Consider the following 15,670-nt stretch of genomic DNA (forward strand, 5'->3'; position numbering starts at 1 on the left):
GGAGAATAAGTATTTTTACATCATATTGAGTTTCAACCATTTTATAAAACTTTTGGAATAACATATTCACTTGATCTTTTGATTTCATGCAGCATAACCACGTCATTCTGCTATAGTCGTCGATAAAGGTGACAAACCATCGAGCTCCACCCATTGTTGGGACCTTGGAAGGACCCCAAACATCAGAGTGTATAGTCATGAATGGAAGCGTGTTTTTACTTAATGTTGAAGGATAAGATGCACGATGACTTTTAGCGAATTCACAGACTTCACAACGAAACTTTGAAACATCACAATTAATAAATAAAGTTGGGAATAATTGTTTTAGATAACTGAAAGATGTATGACCAAATCTAGGATGATACAACCAAATATCTAATTCCATATTATTCCATTGATGCCCTTTTACAACTAATGCTTTCATTGATCCTTTTGAAATCCTTGGCTCCAACTTCAAGTAATAAAGCTTTCCTCTCGTAACACCATAGCCAATTGTCTTCTTTGTTGGGATGTCCTTATACACACAATAATCAGGCCAACAAATTTACAACACAATTCAAGTTAGTTGTAATTTGAGACACTAATAGTAGATTATGATATAGAGATGGAACAACTAAAACTGAGTTCAAGTTCAATTTTTCAGTAACATTTGAGGTACCCTCGCCCATTACTGGAGTTGGGGTACCGTTTGCGGTTGTAACAAATTTTTGTGATGTATATGTAAGAGATGTTGTATTTTTAGCATCAAATGTCATATGATCAGTTGAACCCGAGTCAATAATCCATTCACTATTACCAACATGTATAGTGGAATCTAAAGACATACCATTATGGAACTCGACATTGAGAGCAGTAGCACCAGTATGATTGTTCTCAACAACTCTTGTCATGGGTATTGTATTGAAGTTCTTCTTATGTTCACGATTGTGATCCCACCGATTTGGATATCCGATGATTTCGAAACAACCTGTTTTGGTGTGATCAATTTTGTTGCACTGAGTACACTTAAATGAACTTTTGCCAACATGGTTTGTTTGCTGTGGTTGTCTGCTATCATCACATCAGCGTCAAGGTTATCAAATTCGTTCATAAGGGTTGCATGGCGTGTGGCTTCTCTATGTATGAGTGCATAACATTTCTCTAATTCTAGAATAGGATGTTTTCGGAGTATCTCGCCCCTGATATGTTCAAACACAATATCTAGACCCGTAAAGAAAATATCTACTCGTAGGCGATCAATTACCTTGCGATAAGCTTTAACATCATATAGGTCTTTCATGACCACTTTATAACAATGGTATAATTCAAGGAAAATTGCAGTGAATTCGCCATATTATCCAGAAAGTGATTTACCATTTTGTTTAGATATAAAGGCTTTTTGATTCAATGTGAACACTTGCAATTCATGACTTCCATCATAGAAGGCCTTTGATACTGTAGTCGTGTAACGCCCGTAGATCCGGGCTAGTCAATTTAGAGATAATAAGGGTCGAAAACGACTTTTTGACAAGATTATTTAGAATAAATAATCTTAACCAACCTTTATAATATGTCTCAAGGGTTCCGTACATATAAAAAACGCTGAAATCCGAGTTATAACGAAGAAGTTATGGCTCGCCGAAGTTTTACGGCAAAACCGGCACGGCATCGGGAGACGTAAATAGTGAATTTTTGATAAACGAATTTTTAGCCTTATCGATCCAAATAAAAGTTATAGTATATGTTAAACCGAGAACATACAAAAAAAGAACCCCCAAATCTGACTTCGTATGAGGAAGTTATGAATTTTATAAGATTTGGCATAGCAGTGCACGATCCGAAACTCAAATTTTAGTTGGAGCAGTTTTTGGCCTACGCGACCTAAATGAGAATTGAAGATCTCATTAATAGGAACTCAATGGTAAAAAAAGACAGACGAAAACAAAGTCCGTATGTAGAAGTTATGAATTTTACGCGGACATTTAACAATATAATCTCCTCGTACTGTTAAATTTAAGATCGGTCGAGAATTAGCTGACGGAGTCAAAATGAAAGTTGTAGATCTTATTTTTACCTACGCGTGGATATAAAGAACGTCAAAAACGGAGCTCGTATGTGAAAGTTACGGATTTTAGAAGTTGGAAGTGTGTTGTGCGAAAATGGGTGATGTGGCACAATCTTGACCATTGCTTTCTCCCCAAGTCTTGCCACTAGATGGTGACATGTGGCACCAAGTTCAACCATTTTCACCCTATAAATAGAACCTCTCACACCCTCATTTTCTTCACACATTTCCCATTCTTTCTTATCTTTACTCTCTCTCTAGAACCTCTCTCTAGCCCCGAAACCCCCCGAAAAGGCTAGGGAACCTCCCTAGCACGAGGCGGAAGCCCCGGAGTGCTCGACGGCTCCGAGAAGAAGAGCTTTTCGGCTCGGAAACGCTGCTCCAAGCAAAGCCCGGTTTTCTGTAAAACCCGTTGTAAGTGAGCTACGCCTACTCTATTTTTAATATATCGTTTATTTAATTATGGTAACATTATTAGAAACTTATAATAAGTACTTGGGCTATTATTATGAGTTATACAAGTATTGTTTAACGCTTATATAATAGTAATAATAGCTAGACTACTTATTAGTCTCGACAAATAATAGACTAAACTCTAGTGGTAATAATACTAGGTTTCGTCGGAGGAAATTATTTTTAAGAAGCGAATCACTGTCTGAGTTCGGAATCACCACCTTTTCAAGTGAGTGCATAGTCCCTTTCATGAATATGATTTTAATACAAGTATTAATTAAAGTATTAAATATATGTTAAAGATTTAAATATTTGTTGAAGAGTTTATGCGTGAGTGCATAGTCCCTTTCATGAACATGATTTTAATACAAGTATCGATTGAAGTATTAAATATATGCTTATGTACGAATTATTTGATGTTGCCTGAGATACTTGTTAAAGAACATACCTGATTATATATGCTGATTTAGGATAAAGAGTAAACCTAAATTAATTATTAGGAATATTGGGTAGTGTTTTCTTACGATAACGAGTGAATTATACTCAGAGAATAAAACCTTAGTATATGTCATTGATCCGGAAACATGGATTAGACATAGTCATTGTCCCTAGTCCGAGAGTATGGATTAGGCATAATCATTCATCATTAATCTGAGAGTATGGATTAGTCATTTGTCCCTAGTCCGAGAGTACGGATTAGGTAAAGTCGTTCATTTTTGATCCAAGAGTATGGATTAGGTAAAACGGATAATCTTAGGTCCGAGAGTATGGATAGTCTCGTTGTGAGGATCGACGGGGGTGGGATAAGAGTTGTTTATATATGGTCAAATTGTATATTTTGTGAGTTTTAAACTATATATATGGTATAACATTGTGGGATTGAAATCCCTATGTACTCACCAGGTTTCCCAACCTGACTCACTCAGTTTATTTATATCACAAGTGTTGATATGAAGTCACATTACACTGAGAGATTAAGGAGATATAAATCACTAGTGATAATGAATGTAAGTTTTGTTTATGCTTATGTTTCTGTATTGACGATGACATCCCAAATGTTTTAAAATGAATAAAAATACTTTACTTCGGAAGTGCTTTGATAATGTATTTATCATGTTTTACTGGGAACAAATTCCGCAACATTTTTATTAAAAGAGGTACTCTGATTTTTATAAAGCATAAACAAAATCGGTCTTTTCTGGCCATGAAAATGGGGATGTCACAAGTCGATATCTCATATGCAGTTGATAAGCGTAGATACCTTTTAATGATCTCTGGTTTCATCGACATGCGTATCCACCTCTTCATGTTTTGGTTGTCGGCATATCGCTTTTCGTATTTTTCATTGGTTTCTTCTGGTGGGTTTGTTTTCCCATGTATATAGCATAGTTTCTCTCTTCCTGTGATATGCATCTCCATTAGTTGGGACCAAACATCATAGTTTGATTAGGTGAGTATGATGCCGACATTAAACACCCCCTCTGAATGGATGATGACCGATGAGATGGTTGACGAAGACCCACTATTCTCTTTATCGGATATCGTTTAGAGTTTTGAAGGTGGCGATTTGACGGGAGAAGGGTTTCTATGAGTTTGTATATTTAAGAACATAAACCTGCTTGATACCATATTGAAACGATCAATCTTTCTTATTATCAAATCAAAGAGAGAATATAATACTTATAGGAAAAGGAAAAACAACTATCCCTATGAATCAGGAAATAGATCCACCACATCTATTCCTAAAATATCGATATATATCCACTCTTTTAGTTTAAACAATAAATCTTAATATCCTTCCCATAAGTTTCTGATGGAAGATTTATCCCAATACTCCACTGATGATGTAGTCATTGACTCCATTTTTGTTAAATTTGAGATCAATGAAATCTAAACGATGATCGAGTTCATTTCCATCATTGCTCTTACTCGATTGATCCAAATTTGGAAACAACTGTTGGTGAATTAGCTAAAGCTGCAATTGTAGATTTATAACAATAGGACAACGTCGTTGATTTACCCAGTTACTCGGAAGGGAACGAAGATTGATTTTGACATACTCGCACAAAACTTTGTTGCACGTGTCCTCTGATGCCTACGATTCTCTAAGTTTCATATGTCTAATTATTTATGTTAGTTCAGTTCTGAGGAGTTTCAATCTTCCGAGTTGATGTTCAGCTACTGGATTTGTGTTACTATTAAATTAAAGCATCTTCAAACTTAAAATTTTTCATTATATATATATATATATATATATATATATATATATATATATATATATATAGATCCGGTAAGAAATTTTTTTTGGTAGGAAAGTAAGAAAAAAAATTTCGACTTTTTTTTTTGGCGAACAAAACAAATGATTCACTAAATGAATCAATAATAACAAGACTGACCAAAAAAATCCCAAAAAAAGTGAATTTCGATGATTCATTTTTAAGATGATTTTGTTGATATTCATTAAAATTGTCATAAAAGTGATTTTTTTTTATTTACCTAAAAATGAATCATGAAGGTGTTTTTTTTTCGGAAATTTTTCTTGTGAATCATCTTACTTTTGAATCATCTAATGATTCATTTCATATTTTTGCTAAGAAAATGTGCATATAAAAAATCTCTTACCTTCCTACCAAAAATTTCCTTCTTATTTGATATTGACTATATATATATATATATATATATATATATATATATATATATATATATATATATATATATATATATAAAAGGTTGGCTAAAGAGACATTGCATGGCTGTTTAGACAACCCATAATAATTATACAATGATTATCTACTTTTGACTTTTTAACGATGATTATTATTTGTTATTTCTTAATAACTATTTTTATTAACTTTTATTTTAAATAATATTTTATAACAAAATATTAACAAATATTTTTTTTTATCTTATATACGTATGCTTTCTTTTCTCTATTAGAACAACTTTTTGTTTTTCGATACTATAAAAATAATAAACACTATTAATAAATATATTTATAAAGTTTTGTGTAATTAATTTACGTATATACTTATAGACTACGAGTGTTTAAACATTTTATCAAATTTATAATCTAATTATTATATAACTATATAATTATTACTTGTTATTTCCAAATAACCATATTTATAAAGTTTTTATTTTAAATGATATTATCTAATAATTAAAAATAAATAAACATAAATGTGAGACAAACTTTAATCATTCAATTATCATCTAATTTAAAAATTCTTCAAATACGAGAAACAAATAATATTATTTAACAATCCTCTATAGTTATAAATCTTTGATTACGAGGCTCCAATTGTCTATAAAATTGTAGACATTACATAAACATCGTTTCCCATCCAGCTGCACACGGGGCTCTATTGCGGATCCAATAAGCTGAAATGGTAGACATCGGATAATCTTCTTTTAGTTGTACTATAACATAATGATCACCATGTACAAGTGAAATTGTAATAATCCGATGGTACAAAAATTCTTTTAGGACTTTCCAAAGAAGAAAGAAAGTTAGCGAACCATGCTTGGTTAAGAAAGTAAGGACCACACCAAACCTGTCGGCAATCAGAATACACATGCATAACCATCTGGTGTTTCTTTGGTGCATGAGATTCAAAGAAATACAATAAAGTCCACAGTTCATGGATTCCATATATGAAAACCATAGTGTATGCATTAGATGCACTATGTAACTCGTATACCAGTTGTTTTCGAACGTAGAGCCATTAATCTTCGCTATACCCGAGACAAACAAATAATGGTCGAAATCCGCAATGTCCATCACCCTCAACATTTTGTATATATGAGACGTATGGATGAAACACGAATGGAATTTCATCCATTAATGGATGAATGTAGCATGACAGAGGATCTTGGTTCGAATCCTAAATTTCATTTAAGTTAGGAATAGCTTCATCAAATTCTGGAATTGCTTCATCAAATTCTGGAATTGCTTCATTCATGTCTGGAATTGCGGTTACATATGAACTATGTCTTGCTGGTTCCTTGTCCATCCATGTTGAATTCATTCCATCATATTTTGATGTGGTTGTATAGCTACGTCTTTTGGGAGCTTGATTTGTAGAATCAACTCGTTTTTTGTTGTTTTCTCAAGTTTGGTTGTCCACGGGTATTTTTTGAATTGCGGGTTCCTTAATGTGTGTTTTACTTGGTAGGAACATATCTCTTAGCTTTCTTATCATACATTTTTGTTTGCTGATAGAAGTTTTTTTTAATCATTTCTAAATCATCCACAACGAATATTCTCATTTGCTGCAGAAATTGACTCTGATAAATCAAGCTTTCTCCGGAGTATATCTATCGAATCTAATGGAATATACTCACCTATATTGAAATACCATTAATATATAAAAATTCAATATATTAATTAAATTTAAAAGATACATGTTGAATATACTCACCCGAGTTCAAGTAAACTGATAACATGCAAGCACATGGTAAGGCACAACTATGTTGTAGTTTACAACCATAGTTTGATGAGTCAATTTGATTTTCACTCAACCGATAAAATTCCCCAACTAGTTTATCGAGAGCTTCATGTGACACTAAACCCCACAATAATCTAAAACATGACAAGTCGTGTTCCCGCTTACGAACAATTCTACTCTTTTCACGACTATCATGTATCGATGGAAGTTGAGACCTCACAAATCGATCAAGACAACCGATAAATTTATCAAGAGAAGAATTTGTGCCATCTAAGTACTTCTTTAGATTTGAATGTGCGCTCTCAACTCTATTTGTAGTTCGTTGTCCAAAGTTGAGATGTCGATTGATCCTGAGACAAACATTTCCTTATATTTGTTTAACCAAACTTCATCCAAGTAATTTAAAACATCTGCAAGCATATAAATGTTATTTATCTATAAAAATAATCTAAAATCATAAATAATTAGTTAGAAAATAAGAAGATTTGTAGCTTGATATTTTCTCAACATCGATTGGAGTGTTTGGTAGTTTTCAGTGTACGTTATCCATCATGGAGAGTCAACAAGTACAGTCCACATTAAACGAAAGGATTTCCACTCATCGTCTATCTTGAATGTATCTCCAACGCTTTCTAATATTTTTCAGTAATGTACCATCTACAAAGTAACCGCGTGGCACCGGGGAAAACTTGTTGACATGCTTTCATCAGCGCCAATTCCATGTCTGTTTGCTATAACGCGTGGGTGCATGCACTTGTCTAGTGTGGAATCTAGACACATTAACACCTAATTATAGTTCTCCTCCTTTTCGTTAATGATAAAGACAAAAGCTATGCTAAATGTCTTGTTGGTTGAAGTCGTGCCAACAATCTGAACAAAAGGCATGCAATATTTGTTGGTCTTATATGTTGCATCTATAATCAAAACGTGTGGAAATGCATTCCATATATTCAACGACTATGGATGAATGAAGAAAAGATTTTCCAATTCTTTTGAAATACTGTTTACAGAGAACTCCGTAACAAAATGTTTCTCGTTCAAAATTTCCATTAGAACCTACATTTAAATAATGTTAATTAATAAAATTTCAATATATAAATTAAATTTAAAATACTACTTGTTGGATATACTAACCTGCATTGGAGCTTTTCCATAATTTTGGGACAAGCGAGGCTTGAGACACTTATTGTATATGGTTTTTAGGGTAGAAACATTATTTTCGTCACGCTCCTTTAATATCTAGAGTATGTCATTCAGTGCAACATTCTGATTTTTCAAGTTAGCCACCAATTGTTTCTCACGTTTTTTCAACCGTCTAACAAAAGCATGTCCCTCCATATATTGTGCAGGTGGATGTTTATGTTGATCACATGTCACCCTGAGCCTCCAACTGTCATATTGTTTGATGTAGGAACCTACCAATTGCAAGTTACAATTGTTTTTTTTGGTTCTAGAATTTTTAATTGTTGCTTTACTTTCGTATTCACGACCACGATCACAAATAAGTGTGATATAAGACACCACACCATTTTTTTCCTTTGATCTTCTCATCATGATGACATAATCAAGAGAGAATGCAATGTTTCGTACCCATTCCATCAACTCATCACAAGATGTAAACACCTATTTAATAAAATTATTAACAAATTGTAACGCAATGATAAAAAAAATTTTATCATGATAAATATTATACCCTCTTGGTAGAAAAGGGGGATGTCGATGTAGCGTTCATGCCTTCTTTTAAATTATTTCCATTGGGGTTCCACATTAGTTATTAAACACAACAAAAAAATTATAAAAACTAAAATTATGTATAAAAAAATAATTTAAAAATAAATAAATTTTATAACATTTTAGTATAGAAAATGTGTTTACTCTAACCGATTTTGTTAAAAAAAATATATGTTAGCCGATGTTAGCCCAATTTTAAGACCCAAACCAATCTCCATATATATACTAAAAAAACCCTAATCCTTTCATTATCCACTCCAAAAATCGATTCTGCCGTCGCCTCCAAAAACCAATCGTCTGTCTCTCCCTACTATCACTCTCATAGCCGGAAATCTCCACTCCTTTAGTAAACGAGTGGAGATTTCCAGCGATATTGATTTTTGGAGGCGATGGCAGAATCGATTTTTGGAGTGGATAATGAAAGGATTAGAGTTTTTTTAGTATATATATGGAGATTGGTTTGGGTCTGAACATTGGGCTGACATGGGTTAACATATTTTTTTTAACAAAATCGGTTGGAGTAAACACGTATTCTATACTAAAATTTTATAAAATATATTTATTTTATAATTATTTTTTTTATACATAATTTAAGTTTTTATAATTTCTTTTGCCGTGTTTAATAAATAATGCGGAACCCCAATGAAAATAATTTAAATGAAGGGATGAACACTACGTCGACATGTCATTTTCTACAAAGAGGGTATATTATTTATCATAATAAAAAAAAATTATCATTGCGTTACAATTTCTTAATAATTTTTTTTAAGTAGGTGTTTACGTCTCGTGATGAGTTGATGGAATGGGTGCGAAACATTGCATTCTCTTATGGTTATGTCATCGTGATCAGAAGATCAAAGGCAAAAAATGGCTTGGTGTCTTATATCACACTTATTTGTGATCGTGGTCGTGAATACGAAAGTAAAGCAACAATTAAAAACTCTGGAACCAAAAAAATCAATTGTAACTTTCAATTGGTAGGTCCGTACATCAAACAATATGATAGTTGGACCCTGATGGTGATATGTAATCAACATAAACATCCACCTGCACAATATATGGAGGGACATGCTTTTGCTAGGTGGTTGAAAGAACACGAGAAACATTTGGTGGCTGACTTGACAAATTAGAATGTTGCACCGCATGACATACTCTAGATATTAAAGGAGTGTGACGAAAATAATGTTTCTACCCTAAAAACTAGATACAATAAGTGTCTCAAGCCTCGCTTGTCCCAAAATTACGGAAAAGCTCCAATGCAAGTTAGGGGTGTCAATTTATGACACGACACGACAAAAATACACGACACGAAACGAAATCGGGACGAAATCAAAATTTGAATTCGTTTTCGTGTCGTGTTCGTGTCAAGTTTATAAAACACGATGTCGTGTCGTGTCGTGTTCGTGTTTAAAAATCCACACGAAATTGACACGATTGAGCATGTATTTGTCGTGTTTGTCGTTTTTATCGTGTTATATATGATTAAATATGAATTAAAAAAAATAATAGTTATGTAATATTATCTTTGTCGTGTCGTGTCGTGTTGTCGTTTTTTAATTGATTCATTTTCGTGTTAGTGAAAAAAAAACACGACATCGTGTCGTGTCGTGTTCGTGTTACAAAAAACCTTATCGTGTCGTGTCGTGTCGTGTCAGACAAAAACACGACACGACGGCCCGATTTGACAGACCTAATGCAAGTTAGTATATCCAACAAGTAGTATTTTAAATTTAATTTATATATTGAATTTTTATTAATTAACATTATTTAAATGTAGGTTCTAATGGAAATTTTGAACGAGAAACATTTTGTTACGGAGTTCTCCGTAAACAGTATTTCAAATGAATTGGAAAATCTTTTCTTCATTCATCCACAGTCGTTGAATATATGGAATGCATTTCCACACGTTTTGATTATAAATGCAACATACAAGACCAACAAATATGGTATGCCTTTTGTTTAGATTTTTAGCACAACTTCAACCAACAAGACATTTAGCATAGCTTTTGCCTTTATCATTAATGAAAAGGAGGAGAACTATAATTGGGTATTAACGTGTCTAAAGTCCACACTAGACAAGTGCATGCACCCATACATTATAGAAACGGACAGGGAATTGGCACTGATGAACGCATGTCAACAAGTTTTCCCCAGGGCCACGCAGTTACTTTGTAGACGGTACATTACTGAAAATATTAGAAAGCGTTGGAGGAGTACATTCAAGATAGACGATGAGTGGAAATCCTTTCGTTTAATGTGGACTGTACTTGTTGACTCTCCAAGATGGATAACATACACTGAAAACTACCAAAAACTCCAATCGATGTTGAGAAAATATCAAGCTACAAATCTTCTTATTTTCTAACTAATTATTTATGATTTTAGATTATTTTTATAGATAAATAACATTTATATGATTGCAGATGTTTTAAATTATCTGGATGAAGTTTGGTTAAACAAATATAAGGAAACGTTTGTCTCAGTCTGGATCGATCGACATCTTAACTTTGGACAACGAACTACAAATAGAGTTGAGAGCGCACATTCAAATCTAAAGAAGTACTTGGATGGCACAAATTCTTCTCTTGATAAATTTATCGGTCGTCTTAGATCGATTTGTGAAGTCTCAACTTCCATCGATACATGATAGTCTTGAAAAGAGTATAATTGTTCGTAAGCGGGAACACGAGTTGTCATGTTTTAGATTATTGTGGGGTTTAGTGTCACATGAAGCTCTCGATAAACTAGTCGGGGAATTTTATCGGTTGAGTGAAAATCAAATTGACTAATCAAACTATGGTTGTAAACTACAACATAATTGTGGCTTACCATGTGCTTGCATGTTATGAGTTTACTTGAACTCGGGTGAGTATATTCAACAAGTATTTTTTAAATTTAATTAATATATTGAATTTTTATATATTAATGGTATTTCAATACTGGTGAGTATATTCCATTAGATTCGATAAATATACTCCGGAGAAAGCTTGATTTATCAAAGTCAATTTCTACAGCAAATGAGGATATTCGTTGCGAGGATGATTTAGAAATGATTAAAAAAAACTTCTATTAGCAGAAAAAAAAATGTATGATAAGAAAGCTAAGAGATATGTTCTTACCAAGTAAAACACACATTAAGGAACCCACAATTCAAAAAATACCCGTGGATGACCAAACTTGAAAAAACAACAGCAAAAAACGAGTTGATTCTACAAATCAAACTCCCAAAAGACGTAGCTATATAACCACGTCAAAATATGATGGATTGTATTCAACATGGATGGACAAGGAACCAGCAAGACATAGTTCATATGTAACCGCAATTCCAGACATGAATGAAGCAATTCTAGAATTTAATGAAGCAATTCCAGACTTAGAATGAAGCAAATCCAGACTTAAATGAAATTTCGGATTCGAACCAAGATCCTCCGTCATGCTACATTCATCCATTAATGGATGAAATTCCACTCGTGTTTCATCCATATGTCTCATATATACAAAATGTTGAGGGTGATGGACATTGCGGATTTCGAGCAATATTTGTTTGTTTGTCTCGGGTGTGGCGAAGATCAATGGTTGTACGTTCGAAAACAACTGGTATACGAATTACAGAGTGCATCTGATGCATATGCTACACTTTTCATAGATGGAATCCATGAACTGTGGACTTCATTGTATTTCTTTGGATCTTGTGCACTAAAGAAACACTTGATGCTTATGCCTAAAACAGGTATTCTGATTGCCAACAGGTTTGGTGTGGTCCTTACTTTCTTAACCGAGCATGGTTCCCTAACTTTCTTTCCTCTTTGGAAAGGTCCGGAAGAATTTTTGTACCATCGGATTATTACGATTTCACTTGTACATGGTAATCATTATGTTATGGTACAACTATAAGAAGATTGTCCGATGCCTACCATTTCGGCTTATTGGATCCGCCACAGAGCCCCGCGTGCAGCTGGATGGGAAACGATGTTTATGTCACATCTACAATTTTATAGACAATTGAAACCTCGTAAAGGATTTATAGCTATAGAGGATTGGTAACTTAAACTCTAATAAATTTTTAACAACATTAACAATATTTACATTGAAACTTAATATGTTTTATGTGGGTTGGGTTTCTAATATGTGAACGCTCAGACTCATATACTTAAATAAGTTATGTGAGTTGGGCTGGGTTTATGTTTCCAACCCGCCAACCCATATATTATATGGGTTGGGTTGAATTTATGTTTTCTGACTCGCCAACTCCTGACCTGCCAACTCGAACTCAACCCAATTGTCAGGCCTACATTTTACTCATATAAAACTAAATAACTAAAACCTAGACAATGTAACTCATATTTATTTACAGAACTAGTGATGAGGCCCACACATGGGTCAGGAGGGCAAAGAGGTAATATATGGTTTAGCAAAAATGTCTGTTTCTACACATAGCAACATAGCACACATAGGGGTTGTTGTCATCTCACTCTCATTCTCTATTTATTTACAAATCCCACCTTATGTGATACCTACTGCAAATATGAAAAGGTAGAGGCTAAACCGAGCTGCAACTATGCGAACCCCAAACACCTTTGTGGCATCAGGAAAGCAAAAATACAACACCCATTTATAAATTAATATTTCATGGTGTTTTTTATTTATATTATATGGTATTATTTGAAAGCCTAAATAAATGTCATTTAAGACTATTAAGTTTAACCAAACACCTAATGTTTGAAAAGCAACAAAAAGACATTTATGTTCTATTATAGAAGATGGTCGGACTTCGTATAATTTTAATTTTGATCTATGTTCACAACTTTGCCAATAGCTTTGTCACATAACCGAAAGATATCATCCATAAAATGTGAATGTTTCATTATGTAATATAAATCTTGATATTATTTCTTACCTATAATAGCAATGTACTTGTATCAACATCAACCATATCACAGTTCCATTTCTTCTAGTCAACCCTATTTCGTACCTGAATGTGAAGGTAATATGTCAAGACTAATTTATATCTTAATTAAGCTCTTTAGCATCCCAAATGGGTGAGATGTAACTTAAAGTTATGCCATCGTAGTTTTATAAAGTAGAATGATATAGTATGAAAAACTAATAAAAGCCTAAATTGATTTCTTTCTATTATGACACACTCACCTGTACACATAGAAACATATACACTTACAATTAGAGACTGCAACAAAATTATTGGTCATTATAGAGTAAAACAGCCTCAAACTTCAGAATCAAAGCAACATAAATTACAAACACCGAGACACATGACGAACAAAAGCATATAGAAATCGATCTGACACACCACTAATCCTTAATTTTGATTTTTTTTTTGTTATTTAACCATTACTTTCAAAATACAACGCATAATTACGAAAAGAAAAAAAATATTTGTAACATAAATGCAAGCTTTCACCTCATGATGTGGCATCTTGCCAACAAGAGATGCGAGTAAAACATTTCCTAGAGGCTAGAGGCTACACCCTACAATACTATCATTGGACACCAGCTCACTTTTCTTGATCTTAAAATCAAGTTGTTGATCGAACCTAAAGCCATGGTAGTTTTATCCAGATAGCAATCACAATCAAATAGCAGTAAAATCAATTACATGGACAAATCCATCATGTTTGATAAATTGAAAAACTTTAATCTACACCTTGTAAGTAAAAGGAACCAAACAACAAACTTTTAGAGATAAACATCATAACTTCAACATACCAACCAAATGAAGGAAAAACAGCTTTAAGAATAATCCTAATCAAGTGTTGTTTCAGCCAAACTTATATTACTGCCAAATCCAGCCAAATTCAAAACTACAAAAATTGAGTACTAACCTGATTTGTGTCAAAAAAGAATCCAGAGGATGAGCCTTTTACATATAGAAATCAATTCAAAAGCACTCATGGAAGCTAGAGCTTCTGCTTTCTTAACTGGACCTGACATATTTTTCCAAAACTTTAGGAACTACCTTAACAAAGGCAATGTAATATGCAAGGTTGTAATATGGAGAGTTGTTAAAGTTTGGACATTTTTACCCCTGACCCGTATTGTGAATCCAAAATGTTCTTGCGCCACTTTGGCAAAGTTTCTGAAATAAAAAGATGTCAGATTTGTTGGAGAGAGTAAGGAGTTGTTGCAAGAATATATTTATAATAGAGATAAATGTAAAGTTACTTAAGTATCCCTAAGTTCAAGTACCAAATTATTTATTTATTAGGATTAAACCCAAATGGAAGCAAAATCATACCGAGATTTTGTCGATGTGTTCATCTTCAAAGTCAATGTAATCATCAGTCGCGTTATCATCCTCCTCCTCAAGTCCACCAACGATACCTTCATTAAGCCTAACATTCTCCAGCAACTCATGGTAAGCCCTCAAGATCCTGGCCTCGTCATGCATGTATCATCTTACCCGTCAATATAAGCCCTAAATTATATGATATAAAATGGTTTGAAAGAGCGTATGAGAGAGTATATGAGTTGGGGTGAAAGATGGAAGATGACTTTCAGATTGGGTGAGCAGGTGGTAGAAGCGGTGGAGAGATCGAAGGTGGGGAGGGAGCGGTGGGAGAGCACAAGAAAACGCGTGTGAAGACGCCGATGACGGTGATGGATAGGAGCCGGTTGTGGCGGTGGAAGGTTTACTCTATCGAGTAAAACAATAGTCAGCCGATGAAAAATCTATCAAGCCGATAAAGGTTAAAATCAAATTTGATGAAAATCTATTATATATATATATATATATATATATATATATATATATATATATATATATATATATATATATATATATATATATATATATATATATATATATATATATATATATATATATATATATATATATATATATATAACCCGTGATAACCACGGTTATAAAATTAATTAAACTTTCGTATTAAAAAATCAAAATTATTAATTAATTATTTTAAATAAATTATTACTTAAGAGATATTTTTTTAGTTATATAAAATTATAATCGTTGATT

The 15,670-nt window shown here is 33.1% G+C and overlaps 1 long non-coding RNA gene across 3 annotated transcripts; it reads right to left on the bottom strand.

The window, feature by feature from the left end:
• Nucleotides 1-3,547: 3,547 nt before the first annotated feature.
• On the bottom strand, nucleotides 3,548-15,375 carry LOC145064921 (uncharacterized). Of its 3 annotated transcripts, none has more exons than XR_013688148.1 (5): nucleotides 14,930-15,375; nucleotides 14,718-14,770; nucleotides 14,517-14,618; nucleotides 13,574-13,648; nucleotides 3,548-4,112 (listed from the first exon to the last, which is right to left on the bottom strand). It is a non-coding gene; the product is annotated as an uncharacterized LOC145064921 (long non-coding RNA). The 3 variants fall into 3 exon arrangements; XR_013688147.1 differs by lacking the exon at nucleotides 3,548-4,112 and adding an exon at nucleotides 11,816-12,660; XR_013688146.1 differs by lacking the exon at nucleotides 3,548-4,112 and having other exon boundaries at nucleotides 13,395-13,648.
• Between the last annotated feature and the right edge of the window lie 295 nt (nucleotides 15,376-15,670).

This window comes from Lactuca serriola, chromosome 7, assembly GCF_051521515.1.
Source record: "Lactuca serriola cultivar US96UC23 chromosome 7, Lser_US96UC23_V15, whole genome shotgun sequence".
Taxonomy (NCBI): Eukaryota; Viridiplantae; Streptophyta; class Magnoliopsida; order Asterales; family Asteraceae; genus Lactuca; species Lactuca serriola.